Raw genomic sequence first — 7412 nt, 5'->3', positions numbered from 1 at the left:
AATCGTCAGTAGTACCCCGCAAGTCCCAAAAAGCTCCGAACTTCAGAAACATTCCTCGGAGGTTTCCAATCAAGAATGGCTGAAATTTTGTTCGGATCAACTCTAATACCCGAAGCGGATATAATATGTCCTAGAAAGCTTACCTTCCTTAACCAGAATTCACATTTACTGAATTTTGCATACAACTGATTATCTCGCAAAATCTGCAGTACAAGCCTCAAGTGTTCAGCATGCTCGGACTTATTGTGAGAATAAATTAGAATATCATATATGAACACCACTACAAATCGATCTAAATACTGTCTGAATACCCGATTCATCAAATCCATGAAAACCGCAGGGGCATTAGTGAGCCCAAACAGCATCACTAAAAACTCATAGTGTTCATATCTCGTTTTGAAAGCAGTCTTAGGAACTTCAAAATTTCTAACTCGCAACTGATAATAGCCAGATCGCAAATCAATCTTCGAAAACACGGAAGCTCCTTTCAACTGGTCAAATAAGTCATCTATCTGTGGCAATGGATATTTATTCTTTATCGTCACTTTATTGAGCTGACGATAATCAATACACATTCGCATAGTTTAGTCTTTCTTTTTCACGAACAGAACTGGAGCACCCCAGGGTGAGAAGCTGGGTCGCACAAAACCTCTGTCAGTCAACTCTTGCAATTGAGCTTTCAATTCTTTTAACTCGGTCGGTGCCATACGATACGGAGCGATCGAAATTGGTGTCGTACCCGAAACCAATTCTATGCCGAACTCTACTTCTCTAACAGGTGGCAATCCTGGTAATTCCTCATAAAACACTTCTGGATACTCACAAACTACAGGCACAGTCTCAAGCTTTCGTTCAGATACCTTGCTATCCAGTACATATGCAAGATAAGCTTCATAAACCTTTCTCACATATTTCTGAGCTAACACAGAAGATATCACTACTGGTAACCCACTCAGATCACTAGACTCAATTCAAATCATTTCACCACTCGAACATTGCAAGTCTATAGTCTTTCGCTTGCAATTTACCACAGCATCATGTTCGGTTAACCAGTCCATTCTGAGAATAATATCGAATTCGTCGAAGGGTAATAGCATCAAATCCACCGAAAAACAGAAATCTTTAATTATCAATGAACATCTCTTGCATACTTTATCAACTAACGCATACCGACCTAAAGGGTTTGACACTCGTATCACAAATTCAGTAGACTCAACAGGTAGAGTCTTACTGGACGCTAATGTTTCACATACGTAAGAATGAGTTGAACCAGGATCAATTAAAGCAAGTACACTAGTACTATAGAGAGTGAATGTACCAGTGATAACATTAGGGGAGGATGCCTCCTCTCGTGCGTGGATGGCATAAGCTCTGGCGAGGGCACGAGTCTCAGATCGAACTACCATATCAGAAGTCCCTCTCTGATTACCACCCCTGCTTCCAGTATTTCTTGGTGGTCTACCTCTAGTTGTTGCACCACTCGATCTCGCACCTTGCATCTTATTTTTCTAATCAGGTTTCGTGCAATCTCGAATGAAATAATCCCGCGAACCACATCTATAACAGGCTCTGTTAATAGACTTACCCCAACATTCACCTACATGTTGTCTTCCACATTGTGGACATTCGGGTTTTTCTTGCCGATTGTTGCCAACACTAGCAACTAGAGTAGCTCGAGAGTCCGTTGATGGTTGCTCCTTAATAGAAATTCCAGCAATCGTCTTTGATCTGTTAATAACATCTCTGAACTTCTTTGCAGCCGAAAAAGAATTTTTACCCGTCGATCTTTTACGAAAGTCCCTAGCTTCATATTCAGCTTTCTTTTTCTCCTTTCCAAGCTCTTCAGCCTTGCAAGCTCGTTCAACCAGTGTTACGAATTCCTTTATTTCTAGAATACCCACCAGCAGTTTTAAATCTTCATTCAATCCCTCTTCAAATCTTTTACACATGGCAATTTCATCAGCTACACACTCCCGAGCATAACGACTGAGTCTTACAAACTCACGTTCATATCGGATACCGTCAAACGGCCTTGTTTAAGCTCCAAAAATTCTTTGCGTTTTTGATCGATGAATCATTGACTAATATACTTCTTATGAAACTCCGCCTGAAAGAAGTCCCAAGTAACTCATTCCTTTGGAACAATCGAAATCAGGGTTCTCCACAAATAGTAGGCTGAATCTTGTAATAAGGATATTGCACACTTTAGACACTCATCGGGTGTGCAAGACAGCTCATCGAAAACGCAGATGGTATTATCAAGACAAAACTCATCCCTTTCAACGTCATCAGTAGCTGTGGCTCAAAATTCCTCGGCCCCGCACTTCCTAATCAAATCAACAGGAAGTTTACTCAGCCTCAAGGGATCAGTAGTTGCTGGTATTATAGGCACCGGAGGAGGATTATTTAAATTTGGAAATGGTTGAGCAGCCGGGTTTGTTCGGGCATATTGTGCAAACCCATTCATTCATCATGGCAAAGAAGGCTTGCTTAGCCCTATCATCTTGATTACTTGCAGATGGTTGAGGTTCAACAGGCGCTGTCCCTTGCGCGGGAGCAGGCGCTACACTCTCAACGTCATCCGCTAAGGCTCTCTCTGGAGTGGATTCCATTTACTAATCAAAACAACAATTTCAACCGTCAAAAGTCATCACACTATCATATACTAGCATTATGGCATGTATAGCTAGACTCTCACGCTCTACGGTAGTCCTAGAATCGACTAAACCGTAGCTCTGATACCAATAAAAATGTCACACCCTAATACCCGTGTCCAATATTAATTTAAGTAATTACAACAATAATAGCACGTTTCCATGAGTAACTTCTATAGTATGCACATACTAAAACAAGGGTAAAAAGGTAAGGTGATTTTTCTCCTCTTGATCGAATATACATACATAATGTATCTCGAATGCTTAACATGTTAGTTCAAGCATAACATAATCACACTCATCACAATATGGATTCATATGTCAAGTTGATTTCACTTCAAGATTTATAATAAAACCATTATCACATCCATACATAGAACTTTAGCCATATTCACATGGCCTTATATATATATACAATACTATCAAAATAGCAACCTCCCAAAATATTATTCTATACATGCCATAATGTCTATTTGAGTCTTAAACAAAAATACCAAAAGGGGTTGTCAAAAGATGTGATGACTTCGTAACGAATCCAAGCTTTCCTCGACAAGATGATCTATACAAAACCAATAAACACACCAAATGAGTTATTAACTCAATAAGTCCTAAGATTTTTTTAAAGAGTGTAATGATCCAATTAACAAATAAAGCACAAACCAAGCCGCTCCATCTATAAATCAATCTCCAATCCATTTAAATTCATTTATCATTAATTTATATCTTTGGTCAATTATATACTAATTAAGCCGATTACCTTTTCCCTTCTTTCTCTCTTCCCGAGCATTTATCTATTAATATACAGATATAAATCAAGTCCCATGTCTAATATCCATGCACATTTCATTACTCCCAGTTTAAAGTTTTAAACTTTTTCATTTGCACAAACAATTCTCTACGATCGATATCGCACACTTAGTGCTCGATTTAAAGGTCCGCACACATAGTGCTATATAATCTCACACACATAGTGCCATGTAGTTTTTGCACACATAGTGCCGCATAACCACGCACACATAGTGCTGAAATTTCTTATTTATAGATACCACTATGTCGTAGATAGGTTGATAAATCTCACATTCAATTTTCACAAATTCATACATACCATGATTTCTTATCCAACCTATTTTATGTGCAATATTAACCGTAACTTAAATTACTTAGGAACTTACCTTTTTAGGCGAATGAACAACTCCGATCAGCTACTCAACCGCTTTCGCCTTTCTTTTGGCCGAACTTGGCTCCCTTTGATTTTGAGCTCCAACTAAGCAAATAAAATAATTCAATCATCGAAGCCCCAATTTATATTCATTCCTCGTAGACACACACACATATTCGGTATTCCATCTAATATTAACCAAGCCATAACAATTTAAAGTTTAACCCTTAAACTTAATGCACATCCAAACATACTTCTCATCAATTTATTCGCTACATATACAAGATAATTTTGGCAATTCACATTTCCAAACTATTTTAATCAAATTCTCCATAGCACATAAACTAAAATATGTACATATCTCATTCAAAGCATCCACACCAATTTATTATCCAATCAACCATAGCCGAAAACCTATCATACAAATTAAAACCCTTGTTCAAATTATTGTTCACTATAATACTATGGCTGAATCCCTCAATTAGCTAACACAGCCTCTTGTATTCAATCTAATCATGTATATACAACCTAAATCCCTCTTTCAAAACATAATTCACTATCTTGGAACTCATTTTCTAACTAATTTAACTTACTCCCAAGCCGAATGCTATTTGAGCATTAAGCTCATGTTCTTTTCATTATTAAGCAAGTATTATAACTCAACTAACATCCATTTTCAATTTGAAACATCGACATTCAAAATTAAACACGAAAATTCATAGCTGAATATATATATACTTTGTCCCAAACTCATAAATTCATCCATTCTAAGCTCAATTTGCCAATTAAACAAGTACTACTAATATTAGGCATTATTTCACAATTTATCTTAAATTGCCGAATGGACTCATGCTCCTAATTCATATACTTAACTTTTAATTTCAATATTTAGCAAACTCAAACATTATCTTTCATCCACTACTAATTCAAAACATTAAAATATTCAAGATCCAACACATAGTAGCCAAAACCGAATATCATAAGCTAATGACTTCACCTTAAACTAACTTATTAAGCCTTTAAATCAACTTCTAACCATCTCACATTTAAAATTATCCATCATCTAATCTTCATACTTACATGCCATAACCGTATGGTTCTTATCACACTTGGACCACAAAATGCATAAATTTCACAAATTCAAATTACTATCATAAGCTCAATTTCGGCTAACACTCAATTAAATACTTACAATTTAGCACTAATTTAGCATTTCAACATAGCCGATTGTCATTAAATAATTAAGCCACAAATATTAATTTTTATCAAACTCAACCAATTCAAGAATTAACAAGCTCAAACCTTATCCTTCTACCATATCTATTTCAAAACATTAACACACTATCCATGAAGTAGAAAACTTCCATGGCCGAATATACATGACAACACCAAACTTAAAATTTACACATGGGCTAAGTAAAAGACTTAGCAACTATCTCAAATTCACTAAAATTTTAAAAGCAAACTCATGGAACATACCTTAATTCCCAACACAAGATGGCCGAATGCCTTAGGTGTTCTTTCTTCAATTTCTTGTTTAGTTTCGGCAAAAAGGGGAGAAGAATGAGAAAATTTGTTTTTATCACCCTTTTCTATTATTAATTCATGGTTTTCTAATATAAAACTATTTAATATTATTTCACTAATATAAAATACACAAAATGCCACATTTTTCATCATCATTACCGTCCACTATAATCATAGTGGTCCAATTTACATGCAAGTCCTCTATGATGCTATCCATATACAATTTGGCCACTTCAACTTTTACCTATCATATTTCTATGGTTTCTCAACTAAGTCCTTTCAAGTAAAATTCTCATTCATAAGACTAAATTACAACATCAAATTTTCACACATGCACTATCACACATAGAAGTTACGCAAATAAAATTTTAAATAAATTTTATGACTCGATTTTGTGGTCCCAAAACCACATTCCGACTAGGGTCAAATTAGGGCTGTCACAATAATGTCTTGTAGCTCTCTTGTACACATGATGTGCACTCAGCACCATACATGTGACCTAGCTACATACCATCTGTATCATCCAATCTTTCCGAAGGTTCAACCGGGATTTCTCTCTCTTTTCTAACAATATCACCAATCAAGTAATTATCCACAAACATATTTCCAATATTATTATAAAATATCATAATACAAGTAATATTGATGTATTACTTACATATAAACTTACATCTCATTTAATATCAAGACAATAACATTAAATTAGACATTGCCTTATTAAAAATCATATCAACTTACAATTTCCCATAATATCCATACTCATAGAAATCACATTTATGTATAATTCAATGCACTTCATGTACCATAGACATATTTTTAAATCAATTCATAAACTTGGCACCATAATCATTTAATTTAATATAATTCAATTAATTCACTAAATTTAACTTTCAAATATAAATTACAGCATTATTGCTGTATTATTATCATACCAACTTACATACTTTCAACACCTCAGAAATCATAATGAATATATCAATTTTACATTGAAACATGCATAAATTAATGCTTATTATACATATGAACTTACCTCGATACTAAAACGGCCATTTTACCAACTTTCCCAATTTTCGATTTTTCTCTCATTCTAGGTTCAAATATCATTTTTCGGGATCTAAAACATCATATTTTACTTATTTAATTAATGTAATATTCAAAACAGTCCTTAGCTCAAACTTTGGAAAAATTACAATTTTACCCCTAAACTTTTGCATATTTACACTTTTGCCCCTAGGCTCGGGAATTAAACTTCATCCCTTATTCTTATGTTTTATGACATGGTGATCACTTTTCCTTTCTATGTCAACATCAAATTCTCACTCTAACATATACTTATGACTATTAGGTATTTTTACCGATTAAGCCCTTTTACTCGTTTTCACTCAAAACCGAGTAGCACAAGTTGTCTAACATAATTTAAAACCTCATATTATATTATAAAACAGCAAAATAAACACATTTCATCTATGGGTATTTTTCCAAATATGAACCCTAGCTTAAACTATTGCTAGAATAAGCTTAATCAAATTTCTAGGATTCCAAAAACGTAAAGAACTTGAAAAACGGGGTTATAACGGACTTACTATTGAGATTGGAACGCTTGAAAACCCTAGCCATGGCTTCCCCCATGCTAATTTCGGCCTCCATGAGAAAGATGAGTCAATTTTGGCTTTATTTTCCCTTTTTATTTCTTTTAATTACCAAATGACCAAAATGCCCTTCCTTACTAAACTTTCAAAAATTCCATCTATGTCCAATTTTTTTCCATCACTTAGAAATTGGTAAAATTTCCATTTAAGACCTCCTAATTAATATTTCAAAGCAATTTCATACTAGAAACTTCTAGAATGCAAGTTTTGCAACTTATTCAATTTAGTCCCTAACTTCAAATTAAGCACTTTATGCATAGAATTTCTTCACGAAATTTTCACACAATCATGAAATCATATCATAGACCTCAAAATAATCATAAAATAATTATTTCTATCTTGAATTTTGTGGTCCCGAAACCTCTGTTCCAACTAGACCCAATTTTAGGCTATTACAAGTTGTGTGGATGGTGTAGGATCCCA

This window comes from Gossypium hirsutum, chromosome A02, assembly GCF_007990345.1.
Source record: "Gossypium hirsutum isolate 1008001.06 chromosome A02, Gossypium_hirsutum_v2.1, whole genome shotgun sequence".
NCBI lineage: Eukaryota > Viridiplantae > Streptophyta > Magnoliopsida > Malvales > Malvaceae > Gossypium > Gossypium hirsutum.
This window is presented reverse-complemented; position numbering follows the sequence as displayed.